General features: G+C 38.3%; 2 long non-coding RNA genes across 3 annotated transcripts; both read right to left on the bottom strand.

Annotated features, from left to right (window-relative positions):
• Positions 1 to 846: 846 nt before the first annotated feature.
• LOC120318481 lies at positions 847 to 10,944 on the bottom strand. Of its 2 annotated transcripts, XR_005559525.1 has the most exons (4): positions 10,721 to 10,944; positions 5,199 to 5,320; positions 4,062 to 4,192; positions 847 to 865 (listed from the first exon to the last, which is right to left on the bottom strand). It is a non-coding gene; the product is annotated as an uncharacterized LOC120318481 (long non-coding RNA). The 2 variants fall into 2 exon arrangements; XR_005559523.1 differs by lacking the exon at positions 847 to 865 and having other exon boundaries at positions 4,001 to 4,192; positions 10,721 to 10,937.
• A 1,484-nt stretch (positions 10,945 to 12,428) lies between these two features.
• Positions 12,429 to 15,542, bottom strand: LOC120318393. The gene is made up of 3 exons (XR_005559480.1): positions 15,393 to 15,542; positions 14,215 to 14,336; positions 12,429 to 12,618 (listed from the first exon to the last, which is right to left on the bottom strand). It is a non-coding gene; the product is annotated as an uncharacterized LOC120318393 (long non-coding RNA).
• Positions 15,543 to 17,126: the final 1,584 nt, after the last annotated feature.

The raw sequence follows: 17,126 nt of genomic DNA, 5'->3' as shown, positions 1-17,126 counted from the left end.
TATAAACTGATTCTGATTCTTATCATGGCATTGAAACTGCTGCTGGTGTCATTTGCATAGCCATATTTTAACATTTTAAGGGTATCTAAGAAACACAGGTTACCACTGCTAAGATGGCTTGTGTCCCTTACATGTCCTTTAACATATGAAACTAGTAAAAACCCACTACTGAGGGTCATGCTAGCCTATGACTTCCACAAAACCCATCCAGTCTCTCCTTTGCCTTTTCTTCTCCAACCTTTGGCTGGTGCTGCTAGAATTAAGCTTCTCTGGCATCTTGTCTCCAAAGGCCTTTCTTTCCCTAATCCTCAGCTATAGAGGAGCACTTCAGCAGCCTTCCAAAACAGACGTGGACATTTATGACTGCAGATATATCTCCTACAGGATTTGGGGTTTTCTTTCTTTCTTTCTTTCTTTCTTTCTTTCTTTCTTTCTTTCTTTCCTTCTTTCTTTCTTTTTCTTTTCTCTTCTTTTCTTTTCTTTCTCTCTTAAGTTTTGTTCTTCTCTCTTATAGCACATTAAAATCTAACACTTCTACTAATATTCCACTATTAATTCCCCCTATTATATAATATTTTTGTCTTGTTTGTGTCTGAATTATATTATGGAATAAGAAGTTTTTGAACAGGATGTGAAATATAATGTTTAAATATACATTAAAGTGGATAAAGCTTGTGGACAGATGTCTCTTGTTTAATCACCAAAATGAGATGAGCATCAAATATTTATACCTTTTGATCACAAAAAAATCATCCATGGTTGCAACATTTCCTTTCAAATTCAGTTGCAGGTATGCCCGGAAGAAGTCTAGGGGTACATTCAAGAAAGCAGGAATTCTGCAACTATGCACATGGTTCAGATGGCTCTGAAGGAAAAAAAAATGGATGATCAAGTCACACTTGAAACTTGGTCTGGAAAAATGTATGACCAAAAAGGAAGGTAACAAAAAAGAAACCTCTCATCCAGCTAAAATTCTAGCCAATGCCGTCATTTTATCTTTGAAGTTTGGTTAACTACCTTTTCCTGCTCAAAGATCATGCTTCCTTTATGTTGGTTACCGTTAGGATAATCTGTACTGCAATACATGAGCCCAGCAAAACTCATGTAGCAGAATGTTATGAGGTGTTTACCATCATAACATAACATAACTGGGGGGGAGACAGGCTGCATTTTTAAAACTCTCCTTCTCCAGTTGTGATGCTGTAAGTCCAAAGTCTCCTCAGACATCTTTCCAACGCAACCTCAGTATATGCCACAATCACAAGAAAATCTGCAGCAGTGAGTCCATCATTTTGCCCACTGAGATGGGAGACCCAGCACTTAATAGCTTCTGTGAAACTTACAAGTGCTCTCTCCAGGGTGCATGACTTACAGTATGTGGGTGATGGAAGGAAATCTTTATATTTTTCTAATTGGTGTGACTGCCTAAACATTATCTGCTTTCATATAAACAAATGAATTATTATAAAGTATACTGGTAAAGAAAAGTAAAGTACTGTATGTGAGGTCACTATTTCATGAGCACGCATCCTTCTTTCTGGTAAAATCTAGCTTTTGGTTATCAAGCAAACGCCTTTCAAATATATTTGCAATATATAAGTCAACATTTCTCTTGCAGTTTCACCTATTAAAATAATATATATTGTGTAACCATTTTATAAACAAGAAATTGGTGTGGTGCTTTGAATTCTACTCTGTCTACTTTAACATTATCATCTCACATTTTTCCTCATAACCAAAGCCAGAAAACTATATAGTATTCCTATGAAAGAAAGAAAAAAAGAATATATTAAGGAAATTAACATTGATCATAGAATACAAAGACAGTTTATTTTTTTAGTGACGGGTGACCTAGCTTGGAAATTAGTCCACTGCCCAATGATGGCTTTCAAATAAATAACACAGATCAGCAGTATAAAGATTATATTATTATCCAATAATCAGGTGCCAATATGTACCCAAAGAAAAAATGAAAGGCTTCAAAGAGAACTGCAGGCAAATACTGTACAATGAGTACTTAGAATTCTTTTCTTCAAGTTCCAAGACAGAAATAGCTGAGGATTTTTCATTATTATCGATCATCGCACAGTCAGCCAGATGTTCAGACTGGATTTGGCATTTTGTCTACCTATCGAGTCCTTACCCAGGACCTGGGATAGGCAGATGTGGATGTTTGATGGTATTACAGATATCGTCGCAGGATTGAAGCAGTTCCTAGTAAGGCCGCCTTTTGCAATTGACTAATAGCGAATTTGTCAATGCCAATGGTGTTCAAGTGGTGCTCCAGTTGTTTTGGGATTGCACCCAAGGAGCCTATTACTATTGGTACTACCCTTGCTTGCTTTTGCCACAGCCTTTCTATTTCTATTTGTAGGTCTTTGTATTTATTTATCTTCTCCAGTTCTTTCTCTTCTATTCTGCTGTCTCCAGGCACTGCCACGTCCACTATCCAGACTTTTTTGTCTTTCTTATCAACAATTGTTAAGTCTGGGGTGTTATGTTGCAATTGCTTGTCTGTTTGAATTCTGAAGCAGTTTAATTTTAGAATAAAATGAGAAACAAAAACCCTTCCTTTGCAGGATTTCTAAAATGTGCAGCTCTAAGTTATTTTTGGGGGGGAAAGCTGTTTAATTTAAATCCAGAAAATCATTATTGATATCATGAGATAGGCAAGGCCACAGGAAATGAGGTTTTAGTAATTACTAGGATCCCAATATGCCACTTTCCTGTTTATATTGTACTACTGTATATGTAGTTTGACAGTCAGTAACCTCCTAATAGGTCTATCAAAGGTCTTCTTTAGCTTTTTGACAGTTTTTATTTTTAATTTTTTTAAATTTCTTTTTGGTGTTATTCAAATTTAAACTTCTGTCATAAATTCAGGAGGCAACCTTCATTTTTGTATAACATTGCAACCAATACTTTGCCACTTTCTTCCTCTTGCCCTCCATCCTTCAAATGCTTATATGCTGTACATATCCTCATAGTAGCTTCTCAAAACTTTTTGCGAACCATCTCATATACATGAATAATAGTATAAGAAGAGGCACTAATATTTATTATACTTTAGTGGATGAATCGCCCGTATAAATGAAGTCAGATCCTACATTTCTATAATTTGCAGATTCTTACAACCCAGAAGGTCTAGGTGGAGTTTGAAATAATTAAAGTAGTAAAGATATGATACAAATTGGTGGGAATTTGCCAAGAGAACTAAGGAACTTTGAATCAAGTAACAAAGCTCCCTATCTGCAACAAGTAGTTGGTATCAGAGGAACTTCTAATTGTATCATGTGTAATATATTTGTGTATATGTATGACTGCTGTTTCTTTATAAAGTTGTTCTTGTGTAGTCCAAATTTGATACTCTTCTTATTGGCAGAAAAAGGGGGAGGGAATTGTCTCACCACACCAGCCAGAATGAAAAATGTTGTTTTTTGGGAGAGTTGCTCCACTGAAACACACACATAGAGAGAACACAAACTATGTCCCTCTTGTTTCATCCTGCAGCCCACAGGCACCATTATGGCAGGTCCACTGCTGCTCAGGCTGATCTGGTTTTTCTGACAGAAGGTTGGGCTTAAGACATGGTAGATATAGGGGAAGGGCCTAGCTTGAAAGTTCCAGACTCTCCAACAACCTGAAGCAGAATAGCCCTTGAAGGTCCAAGAAATGGGGAAGAGGAGAAGAGGTACATGGCTGTTCCCATTCCCAGCAATCAACTAACTGTGCTATCATCTGAATGGTCTGCAAAAGTGGCCAAGATTATCCCCATGGCAAAAATACAATGACTCATTGACTGTTTAATAGGGAAAACACCAGGTTACTTAAAGACACATTTAAGTTACCTCAGGTGTAAGTGGAGGCGAGATGAAAACCATCTCATGAGCTCATAGACAGAAGAAAGTTTATGGATGTAATTGCTCATCACTTCGTAAAAACACATTAATCAGATTCAAATCACCCTTTGCAACAGGTGCTTTCAAAATGCAATATCAAATTCAAGTGTTCAATCCAAATTTATTAATTAATTACAGTGTTATTTCAACTCTTGCTGTTACCTAACAGTTTGCAACATCTTCCATTAGGGCCACAATTGGCTAAATATTGCACACCAAAGAAGCAAGGTTCTTGTTAGGAACATGGCAATAACCTCCCAGGTTTTCACAAGTGCTTGTTAGTGGTAGTTTCACTGCAGAAAAGAAAAAGAAGATTTTATTACTGACGTGACTTTGTCTATCCCAAAACAATAGACAGAGGTGTAGACAGGTGGGAGGGGGAAAGGATAATTCCAGATTTTATAGTGAATCTAATCAGTAAACTTCTTATTGTTTCTATTGTCCAATCATTAAAATGTAACAAGCTGTGCCTGGTCATATTGAGGTTCTGCTTGAATCTCTCTTGATCATAAAAAAAAAAAAAACTAGCTCAGCATCCAGTATCCAACAATAGTTATCTACATGTCTCAGAGAAACTTACAGGCAAAATTTCTTGTATGAAATTTGGGAATTAAAGAGATTATCTCATAGTATTTATAATGTGGAGTTCAGCCATGCTATTATTACGCTTGTCCAGGGGTCTTCAAACTTGGCCCTTTTATGACTTGTGGACTTCAACTTCCAGAATTCCTCAGCCACAGTGCCAGGCTGAGGAATTCTGGGAGCTGAAGTCCACAAGTCATAAAAGGGCCAAGTTTGAAGACCCCTGTCCTAGTCATTCCCAGTCTATTCTACCAAACCTCATTCACCTCCAATTTGTTTTCACAATCTCCAGATCAGAAGCACTTTCAGGAACTTGGTACTTTCAGTTGAGTGAAGGTAAAATGTGTGCTCAGAAAAGTGTTGAAAAAGCTCAAAATGGTGTTGTTTAATAATTGTTTAAGAGAAGGTGGAAAGTCATTCTACTTCATAACTAGCATTTTTTTCTTTCTATTTTTTTCTTGCACTTCCTTTTTGTCTTCTTTTCTTTTTCTTAATAATAAAGAAGTCAGATTGCTTTTTCTTAAATTGCTAATAAGGCTTCTCAATTAGGCTTTCCAGATATAAGCTATAAAACTCCAGATGACCAATAGCTGATAGCAAATAGAGAAAATGCTTATTACCTTGCAAACAACAATGCTTATATATAGAGTTTTGCAACAGAAAAATGCTATGCCCACATATTTCCCATATCATAACTAAGAAAGAAATGGATCTCACCAGTGGAAGCTTGCAGCACTTGGCATTAATGCCACAGTTGTATGGAAGACTTCCATGCACACATTTTTTATGGAGGCCAACCTGGCAGAAGCCACCATCCTTTTTACAGGCATCAGGTTGTCCTGCATTTATGAAAAAATATTATTTGAATGAACAATTGTCATTGAAACAGAATGGTTATATATTTCATATATAAATCGATAAAAATGGAGATGAAATAATATGATTGACCATATGTAGCTAACATATTTCCTAGCTGTATGGCTCTTGCAAAGATTTCAAATATTTGACAAGATTATCCAGTTGCACTCTTTAAAATAATCCTATGTCAGATCAGTAGAAAGATCCCAGAGGCACCTGCAATAATGAAATCAGCATCATATTGATATGAAGGAACCTCTAGCCCTTTTCTGTGCATGTTGTATAAATGCACAAAAGGGCAGAACTTGCCACTCTATCAACATGATGCTATTTTCTTCATGTAGTCCTCTTGTCTGTTCCATGGATGCTACTACATTATCCCCAATATTGCATGTGGAAACTAGTGAACCCCAGAAAAGAATGGGTTCTCAAACGATATTGAGGGATAGCAATATAGTCTCATCTTCATCCTTTTAAGTATATCTTTTAGCACAAACATGTGCCAGGATAAAGTACTTTCATGCCAAATGGAATGCTGAAAGTTGAGCATTTTTAGTCTATTCCTTTCAGAAGATGTCCAAAAAGAACTCCTGCCTGATTTCAATGGTTTCGAGGCACTGCAGAGGGTTGGGTCAGGTGGTCTCTGAAGTCATCTCAAATCTACAGATCGATGACTCAGTGGCAAAAAAAATGGCAGGCTCTGGGCCCTTTTGATGTGGCTTGGAGAGATTTTAGGATTCAAGAGGGGCCTTCAAAAGAACCATATGTTTAAGGCTATCTTAACACCAGCTAGCTCCTCAAAGCACCCTTTCTTCACAGACAGCTCTTTTGTCACTCACCAAAGTTATCTTTTTATCCTGAAATGAATTTCATTTAACTGGACTTTCTACAATACATTACTTACTATTTTTGTTGTAATTACTACCATTATTCTCACAGTTATTCTATTTACATCCTCATTTTCTCTGAGCAGCTTCCAAACTTTACATGAATCCCTAATTTAATCCTCAGAATAGGATCTCTTATGGGGCAAGATAAATTGAGAGAGGGCATTTGGCCAAAGGTCACCAGGGAGCTTGGTGGCCAAACAGGGACTTGGACTGGTCTCTCCCCAGTCTAAATCCATCACTATATTACTCTGGTTGCCATGCTAAAGTTTCACATAAATGTGATAGAGGGGATATAAACTACATGTGTTCTTTATTTAGCAACTAAAATTTGGACTAGCAATTTGGTTGTTAGGGCAAGCAGACCTGAGAAGGTCATGAACGTGATGATTGATTACAAAGGCTCTTTTCCATCATCTTTGGAACGGAAAATGATTGCTAAATGAGCACTACCTATAGAAGGACATATTTGAAATTCTGAGCGCATTAAATGCATGCATAACCAGAGGGGATGAATTCACAGAAGAGGAATCTTGCTTCGTTAAAAACAAGTGGTTCCTACATGGAGCTTAATCCAGTGAGCAATAATTGGATCTTCCTGCTTTTCTCAGAATTCTCACCACAAGCTCTGTCCTGTGAGGGAACATGCAACATTGCAATGTACATAGAAAGGGGCACTCATTTCATCTGTCTGCCCATCTGGCTGCTGCATGCAGAGATCACTGGCTTACTTAGTTACCCAAAATTGATTTACTAGTTGAAGAAGAATTTTAGTATACTATTATCATCCAAAGGTAACATTGGGGGGGGTCATAGACCCAATAAATCCTTGTTAAGGGATAAAACTTTGCTTCATAGAGTGCTGTCTTCCAAATTAATGTTTTTCTTTCATTAAAATTCAGGATGATTAAAGAGCCAGAAGACTCCAAGCTGACTGTCTGGGGTTATAAAACAAAGATTTTTTTTAATGAAAGAAGGTTTGCTGAAAAGAAGCTGTGGTTCACTTTCCAATTTTGACATTCCTTGCATTGCTTCTTCTATATTTATTTAGAAAATGAAGCAGATTAAGATAAACATCATGCAGAGTAGTTTATGAAGTTCACAGTTAGCCAGTCCTTTCCTCAACCTACAGGTGGCGATAGCAATGAAAGCTCTCTTGGGTCTTTATAAAATCACTGGGACAAGATATATTGCAAGAGTGAACAGTAGTAGAGCAGAAAATGTTGTTTCCTCGTTGTTTGGGAGACTCCACTTCTTGTAACAAATGGAATACTGATCCTGACATTTCTGAAAACACTTGAGAAACTTGGGGATAATCTCATATTTGCTGATGGGAATGTGTAAGATTGGCTGCTGAGCAATGGAAAAGAAGTCTATAGCAATTACAGCAGTAGGAAAATCTAACAACTAAGTAGCATTTTTTTTCAAATACTGAAAATGAAGGGGAACCCCAAGCAGAAACTGCACCAACCGCACAACCTAAATGCTATGGACTTAAGGATACTAATAAAGGGCAACATGAAAGTGAACAATAAAGGAATAGAAATTGGAAGAAAGAAGGGACAAGGGAGATGTGTCAATATGTTCCTAGGAAGAATTAGGCAACTCTCTTTAGTCACAGATTCTGCTGTGAACCTGCAACAAAATCAGCTGCCTAAAGCAACATGTAGCTTGTTTTATGAAACATACTTCACTCTATGCCCAGGAAAACAAACACATTTGGGGGATTGGGGGAACTTGGTGGCATGGACAACTCCCATTGTTGTTCTTACCATTTTGACTTTTTCTGGGAACACTCCTCTCCCACCACCCCTAGCAAGCAATTCTTTTTAGAAAAGAATAATGGTTGTATTCACTTAACATTCTGCAATTCAATAAATAAGATTAGTAAATAGGCAAGAAAATGGTAAGTGAGCACCTGTCCAGCCTAGACGAGTTCAAATCACCAGATAGATTACATCCCAGGGTTCTTAAGGAACTGGCAGATGTGATCTCAGAACCACTGAACTATATTTTTTCAAAGATCGTGGAGCACTGGGGAACTACCAGAGGACTGGAAAAGAGCTGATGTAGTTCCCATCTTCAAAAAAGGAAAAAAAAAATGGACCCAGGAAATTACAGACCTATCAGCCTGACCTCAATACCTGGGAAGATCCTGGAAAAGATAATCAAACAACGAATCAGTGAACACCTAGAGGCAAACAAAGTCATTACTAAAAGCCAACATGGGTTTGTCAAAAACAGATCATGCCAGACAAATCTTATTGCATTCTTTGACCAAGTGACAAAATTAATGGATCAGAGGAATGCTGTGGATATAATTTACTTGGACTTCAGTAAGGCATTTGATAAAATAGATCACAACCTACTACTTGATAAGATAGAAAAATGTGGGTTAGACAGCATCACCACCAGATGGATCCGTAGCTGGCTGACCGGCCGTACTCAGTGTGTGGTCCTCAATGGAACCGCATCTCCATGGAGGGAAGTGTGTAGTGGGGTGCCCCAGGGCTCTGTTCTGGGCCCAGTGCTCTTCAACGTCTTCATCAACAATATGGACAAGTGGATAGATGGGGAAATCATCAAATTTGCAGACGACACCAAGCTGGCAGGAATAGCCAACACTCCAGAAGACAGACTTAGGATACAGGAGGATCTGGACAGACTTGAACATTGGGCGCTATCTAACAAAATGAAATTCAATGGTGAAAAAAGCAAGGTTCTACATTTAGGCAAGAAAAACCAAATGTACAGGTATAGTACAGGGGGTACCTTGCTCAATAGTAGTAACTGTGAGAGGGACCTCGGAGTCCTAGTAGACAATCACTTAAATATGAGCCAGCAGCGTGCTGCAGCTGCCAAAAAGGCCAACACAGTGCTGGGCTGCATTAACAGAGGGATAGAATCAAGATCACGTGAAGTATTAATACCACTTTACAATGCCTTGGTAAGGCCACACTTGGAATACTGCATCCAGCTTTGGTCACCACGATGTAAAAAAGATGCTGAGACAGAGTACAGAGTACAGAGAAGAGCAACAAAGATGATTAGGAGACTGGAGGCTAAAACATATAAGGAACGGTTGCTAGAATTGGGTATGTCTAGTTTAACGAAGAGAAGGACAAGGGGGGACATGATAGCAGTGTTCCAATATCTCAGGGGCTACCACAAAGAAGAGGGAGTCAAGCTATTCTCCAAAGTGCCTGAGGGCAAGACAAAAAGCAACGGATGGGAACTAATCAAGGAGAGAAGCAACCCAGAATTAAGGAGGAATTTCCTGACAGTTAGAACAATTAACCAGTGGAACAACCTGCCTCCAGAAGCAGTGAATGCTCCAACACTGGAAGTTTTTAAGAAGAGACAGCCATTTGTCCAAGATGGTATAGGGTTTCCTGCCTGAGCAGGGGGTTGGACTAGATGACCTCCAAGGTCCCTTCCAACTATTATTATTATTATTAATAATAATAATAATTGCATCATCTCCTACAAAAAGATGATGAAATTAATATGTTACAATTGTAAAATTAACCAGTGGAACAACCTACCTCCAGAAGCGGTGAATGCTCCAACACTGGAAATTTGTAAGAAGAGACTGGACAGCCATTTGTCTGAAATGGTATAGGGTTCCCTGCCTGAGCAGGGAGTTGGACTAGATGACCTCCAAGGTCCCTTCCAACATCATTATTATTATTATTATTATTATTATTATTATTATTATTATTATTATTATTATTAGATCAATGAGAGCCAGTTTGGTATGGTGGTTAAGATACCACGCAAGAAAGTGAGTGACTATGAATTCTAATCCTGCCTTGGGCAGAAAGCCCTCTGGTTGACGTTGGGTCAATCACTTTCTCTCAGTTCTAGGAAAGAGGCAATAACAAAACACTTCCAAATTTTTGCCAAGAAAACTGCAGGGATTTGTTCACACAGTCTTCAGAGATCAATGTTAACTCAAGGACACCATAAATAAAGAAACCACTAAGAATAGTTTTCCACAACTTACTGTATCCCAATTTTACTATGGTCTAATGCAGTGGCTCCCAACCTTTTGGACACTAGGAACCGGTTCTGTGGAAAGAGAGGCGGACCGGAAGTTTTGCGTATTACCTGTATCCCACAGAAGGGACTTCACATTTGCACAGCCCAGTTTCTGAAATGCCGGAGCCCAATGCCGGTCCACACACCGAGAGTTGGGGTTCCCTAGTCTAGTGAGTTGCACAAGCCCAGTTCCCTAGTAACTGGGAAGGTCCATTAGCAGAAACACTGATGAAGGACAGCTGGTCTGATTAAAGCACTGATCTAAATTCCAGGGCTGTCCATTTGTTCTTCAAATTCACCTCTGGATGTTGTGAAACCAGTTGTGTGTGATTCAAGTCATGCATTTCCTTCAAAAATGGGAATGATTTTTCTAAAAAACACCAATTTCTGTTCGGCTTTCTTTTTTCAACTTTCTGCTTCTATTTCCCCCAGGTTTGCTCAGCCCATCCTTACCTGAAGAAACATAGAAGAGAAGAAGCAATGCAAAGATTAGGAAAAGAAACCTCATGATTGAAGTTGCCTCTAAAATCTCTCCGGCTAGTTCACAGAAGCAGAACTGAAGAAAAGTTAGGAGGACTCCATAAAAAGCCCAGCAGATCTGTCTATTTATAAAAAGTTACGATGTCATGACAATGTGGAAATGTCAGATAGTTCACTGATGTGGCAGACATTGCAAACTTGTATTTCCTGTCACTCTATTTTAGAACTACTTCTCCCCTCCCTTTTTTTTTTTTTTTTTCAAAACTTTAGGTTCCCTATTGTGTTTGCTGGATAATTCTTGTCCTAGGTGAAGTTTGTAGTTTTGCTCAATTGCCAGTTGTAGTACTTCCTGCTGTTAACAGGGCAGATGAGCAGCTCAGAGGTGCAAAAGTGTCTATACTTGGCCCACAGAGAAAAGAGAATGTTGCAGCTTCACCATTATGAAATTGCCTAGTGAAGCAATTGGGGAAGGATCAAGGTTTGAAAAGTCAAGAAGACTCAAGAATAGAAAAAACTGGATCCACTGGGCTTGGAAGGGGGATGTTCAACCCAAAAGAAAGGCCCAAGCAGCCATGTTGAGATGTCTAAGAAAAACTCTGCATGTCCCAGCTATACAGAACCTTGGTTGTGGAAAGGCGAATTCAGCAGAGAATGTATTTGTTGAAATTCACACACTTCCTTTGACGTGTATTGTACCTTAAAAAGACTGCTTAATGTGTTGTGGAGGAAGTGGGGGGAAGGACAGTTATCTTCAGAACAAGCCCCCTCTCAAGGCTCTGAGTTCAGTAGTTTATCAGTGATTAAATTCTGGCACCTATATCACACAATGTGTGTATACATGTGGCTTATGTTTCTTTATAAATTTTGATGTTCTTCTCATGTGGCCATTACCTAGTCTTCTTATTGGTAAAGGAGAAGACAATGAAAATGATCTTTTGGGATGCCCCCATTTCACACCAGACTTGTTTAAAATGAAGTACAAAAAGCCACAGAGCTTCTGATTGGGAGAGCTTATAGAAATCAACTTCTTGAACTCAGGATGGCTTTTGCATTAAAACTTCAGATACTGTATATACTGTAGGCATTCACAGGAACAATTTAACCTGTGGTGGCACAACTGGAGTGTAACTTAAGGCCCTAAATTACAATCAAGATAAAGTGCAACCCACCAAACATTGGCCAACAGAAACCTATCTGCTGCCATCCAATTGGCCTTCCTGAGTTGTGGGGGGGAAAATCAAGATGACACCCATAATCTAAAACCTATTTCTTTTTTTACACCACAGTCCTTGAAGGTCATATCCAAAGACTGGAGATGAAGAAAGGGATCCATCCTAATTTGGACAGTAGGAACTGGGTCTATCCCACACCTCTCAATCAACTGACCATGATACCATCTGAGTGATCTGTGAAGCTGGTCAAGATTATACACACAGCAATACTAGGTCTTGTTGCTTACTCAATGGGGAAACCATCAGGCTAGCTAAGGAAATGTTTAAGCTTCTTCGTGCATAAGTTGGAGACAAGATGAAGACATATGGAAGCATCTGAAAATTTATGGGTGCAATTGCTCATTATTTCATTAGAATACCAAGGTGGCCAAAAGGTCTCTCAGAATTCCAAATAGTAATAGGATTCATTTGCAGCAGGTGCATTCAAAACACAATACAAAATTCAAATATTTGATGCAAATTCATTAAATTGTTTAATTACAATGTTTTTTCACTGCTTGCTGTTACATAACAGTTTGCAACATTTTCCGTTAAGACCACAGTTGTTGGATGTTCCACCCTAGAGAAGCAAGGTTCTTGTTAAGGAACATAGCAATAATATCCCAGGGTTTTACAACTGCTTGTTGGTTGGTGGTTTCACTGCAGAAAAGAAACAAAAGAGTTTATTACTGATGTGACTGTGTCTTGCCCTAGGCAATGGCTGTAGTATAGACAGGTGGGGGAGGTGGGGATCACAATTTCAGATTGGATGGTGAATCTACTCAGTTAATTGCTTATTGTTTCAATTGTTCACTTGCTCAAATATGACAAGCTATCCATGGTTCTTCCAAAGGTCACACTGAGGTTCTGCATGAATCTCTCTTGATCAGAAAAAAATATTCAACTAGCTTAGCATCCCGTAAACAACACCGCTATCCACCTATTTTAGAGAAGCCTACAAGAAAAACACCTTATAACAGTGGGCAAACCTATGGCACGGGTGCCAGAGGCAGCACTCAGAGCCCTCTTTGTGGGCATACGCATCATCGCCCCAGTCCTAGGCCTTCAGTTGGGTTTTATAAAACTTTTTTGCTTTAGGCCTCTGCCGCCGTGTGCAAAAAAAAAAAAAGGGTTCAATCAGTCAATTTCAACTTCTCGTGGGAAAAAAAGGTCTTGCAAAGTTGGAATTGATTGATTGAATTTTTTAGTCCCACCCAGTCTGCCATTACCACCACAGCCACAGCCACACCCACCCAATGGGCCACGCTCACCCAATGAGCAATACCCACCTGGCACTCGATGATGCATAAGTGGGTTTTGGGTTGCAGTTTGGGCACTCAGTCTCTAAAAGGTTTGCCATCACTGCCTTATAAGAACACTATGGAGCTCAGAAATTAAGGACATGGACCTTTTATCTCATAGCATTTACAGTGTGGACCCTAGCTATGCCATCATTCTTCAGTTAAAAAGTCATTCCTAGCATATTCTACACCAAACCTCGTTCACTTCCAGTTTGTTTTCACAGATCAGAAGCTACTCAGCTTACCACTTGGTAAACATAGAGAAAATTACTCATTTTTAATGTCTTTTTTCATGTGATGAACCACCTATTGATACAGTCTGATTCTTGGGGGTCATCAGTAAGTGTATATCTTAAAGTTGTAGCATCCTAATAGCTAACACAATGCAATTGTAAGAATAAATAAGCAAAAATTAAGGGACTGGGAGATAGTTTTACAGAATCAGCTCACATGAAGTATATATAAGTATGACAATAGATTTGTGCAGGTGTTTTCCTGTGCTGAAATTGCAGAACTCGCTTGATAAATGTGGAATATCTATAATCCTCACTTCCAGTATGTGCTATAATGCTAAGTCTGTCCAAAATTGGTGTTCCAAAATAGGGAAAGATTAATGAATGAAAAGCCTTTATACCTCATTTCATTTCCCAGCATATTTAGATCCTCTGAAAAAGTGTTGATGGTTCAAGTAAGCACATATTAAATAAGAAAATGGATACTTGTTTAAAAAAACAAGTCAGATTCCTTTTTTAAAAAATTGTTAATGGGGCTTCTCAATTATGCTTTTCAGATGAACAAATGAACAGATATAAAACTCCAGTTGATCAATAGCTGATAGCAAATATAGAAAACTTGCTACCTTGCAAACAACTAATACTTATGAAAAGTTTTGCAGAAGAAAGATGCTATGCCCATATGTTTCTCATCTCATAACTAAGGGAAAAATGGCTCTCACCGGTCCACGCTTGCAGCAGAGGGCATTAATGCCACAGTTGTATGGGAGGCTTCCAAACTCGCATTCCTTTTGGAGACCAGTCTGACAGAAACCACCATCGCTTATACAGTTTCTTAATTGCCCTGTATTTATAAAAAATTATTTGAGTGAGCAGTTGTCATCAAAACACTATCATATATTTCACCAACAATAAATCAATGAAAGGAGAGAAGAAAGTTTATTTTATTGACTTCATTTAGCCAGCATATGTCATAGCTGTTTATCTCTTTCAAATACACTACTTTCAATATGCAAGAAAAAAATCAGTTGAGCCTGAGTTTTCTGAAAAAAAATTTAGGAACCTGGGGATAACCTCATATTTCAAGATGGGTACTGTATGTATGCGATTGGCTGCCGAGCAATGGAAGGAAAGCCTATAGCAACTGCAGCAATAGGAAATGTTTAAGATCCTAAAAATGAAGGGGAATCCCAAGCAGAAAGTGCACCAACTGGCCAGCCCTAATGCTATGGTCTTAAATATACTAATAAAGGGCAGCATGAAAGAGAACAAGAAGAAAGAAAACTGGAAGAAAGAAGGGGCAAGGGAGATGTATCAATATGTTCCTGGAAAGAACCAGGCAAATCTCTTTAGACATAGACATTGCTCTGTTCATAAACTCTAGATCTGTCTTAGGCACAGCAACTGGCTGATCTTGTGCCAGTCATTCCTTCCCAATCCTAAAATGGAAGTAATGGCCAACCATTTCCAAAATCTTGCCAAGAAAGCTGTCCATGCATTTGCCACTAGTGAACATCAATTCATGTTAGTGTTTTCTAATGGGTTGCAAAAATCCAATTGCACACAATAAATCTGCTGTTATATTAATTCTTTCGTCATCTAACAACCACTAAAATTCTGAGCTTAGTAGCCAAGACGGTTCATAAGCGGAAAGACTGATGGAGAAGGACAGCTGATCTGACTAAAGCACTTATCTGAGTTCTAGAGCTGGCCATATGTTCTTTGGAGGTGCCTCTGGATGTTGTGAAAACAGTGGTGTGTGATTCAAGTCAAGAATTTTCCTCAAAAATGGGAATAAGATTTTTTTAAAAAAAAAACCAACAACACTAATTTCTTTCATGCTTTCTGTTTTTTCCTCCTCTGCTTCAATTTCCCCCAGGTTTGCTCAGCCCATCCTTACCTGAAGAAACATAGAAGAGAAGAAGCAATGCAAAGATTAGGAAAAGAAACCTCATGATTGAAGTTGCCTCTGAAATCTCTCCGGCTAGTTCAAAGAAGCAGAACTGAAGAAGAGTTAGGAGGACTCCACAAAAAGCCCAGCAGATCTGTCTATTTATAACAAGTTATGATGTCATGACAATGTGAAAATGTAGGGTAGATCATTAATCATTGATATGCATCATTGATATGGCAAATATGGCAAACAGTTTGCTTCCTGTTACTCTCCTTTTAAAATTCTACTTCCTCCCCATCCTTTTTATCAAAATCTAGTGCACCCCATTCGGGTCACTGGATATTTCTTGTAACATATGCAAGTCTGTGGTTTTCATCACATGCATATTGATGAATCTTCGAATGCTACTTGCAACTTTACTAAAGTGTGCTGTAATGAAATGCAAAACAATTTGTTTAATTCACATATGTGATTATAATTATACAGGATGGAGGCAATATTAGCATTAGAATTTGTGCAATGTTTGCCGATTTGATAAGTATGTTTGAAGTAATAACAAATATGGAAAATTATGTAACACTTAATTGTCTTGTGATTTGTCAAATACTTATTTATCCAGTCACCAATATTTTTGGGAGAGGACAAATTGTAGAAAACTCCTGGGAAACTATGGAGATTAATATCTTTGTATTTGTTTTGTATTTTCTGGAAATTTTCCAACTCCTTCCTTATAGTCCCAAAGTATTTGCTTTTTATGCGTTGGTCCTCAAATAAATATTAGTATGTTAAGTTACTAGGTGGAGACACACTAATCCCACTGGAGATATAATCTGTCTTCTTTGCAATTTAAAGAACCCCATATCCATTGCCAAAAAATACATTGAACTCTTATACAAACAAAATGTTATCATTTGAGTGAGCAGTTTTCATCAAAGTACAATGGTCATGACTTTCATGGATAAATTGATAAAAATGGACAAGAAAGCTTGATATGACTGATTGCATATAGCCAGCATATTACAAGTATTTCCAATACTTGATCAGATTATTCAGTTGCACTCTTTAAAGTAATCCTATGATAGATCTGTAGAAAGATCCCAGAAGCATCTGCAGGACTGCTAATGTACTAGAAGGCAAGATCAAGTCTAATGACCCTGAGTTACAACAGGAAAGATTGAGTGAACATTAAGGAAAATATATTGAGTAGATTCTCATAAGGCAGGGGCCTCCAAATTTGGCAACTTTAAGACTTGTGGACTTCAACTCCCAGAATTCCCCAGCTGAGGAATTCTAGGAGCTGAGGTTCACAAGTCTTAAAGTTGCCAAGTTAGACCCCTGTCATAAGGGATGATTTTTTTTATTTTGCAAGACAAGAACTAGAGAAGTAGTGTCTCTCCTTTTTATTTGCTCATATCCTACTGATGCTGTTAAATCACATAATTAGCACGTGAAATTACCAAATACCTTCCCCAAGACATATGAGCTGCCATCCTCTTGGCTCTTATCTCGGCAACATTTCAGCCGGAAATGGTAACACGTTCCAATCTCAATTTCATTGTAGTAACATTGACTATTCCGGTGGCATCTTCCTCCTCTTTGCCAACAGAGTCTGGCAGATAAGTTCAGGCTTGATCCTTAACAAAGGAAAATTGTAATCAAAACCACTTGATACTCATGCAAAATGAATAAGAAATAGGTTGAAAATCATTTGTAGCTTAGTGGTTCAAACACCTACTGTGC

This window comes from Crotalus tigris, unplaced genomic scaffold (assembly GCF_016545835.1).
Source record: "Crotalus tigris isolate CLP2741 ecotype Arizona unplaced genomic scaffold, ASM1654583v1 scf7180000017598.18339901613:2243638, whole genome shotgun sequence".
NCBI lineage: Eukaryota > Metazoa > Chordata > Lepidosauria > Squamata > Viperidae > Crotalus > Crotalus tigris.
This window is presented reverse-complemented; position numbering and strand designations above follow the sequence as displayed.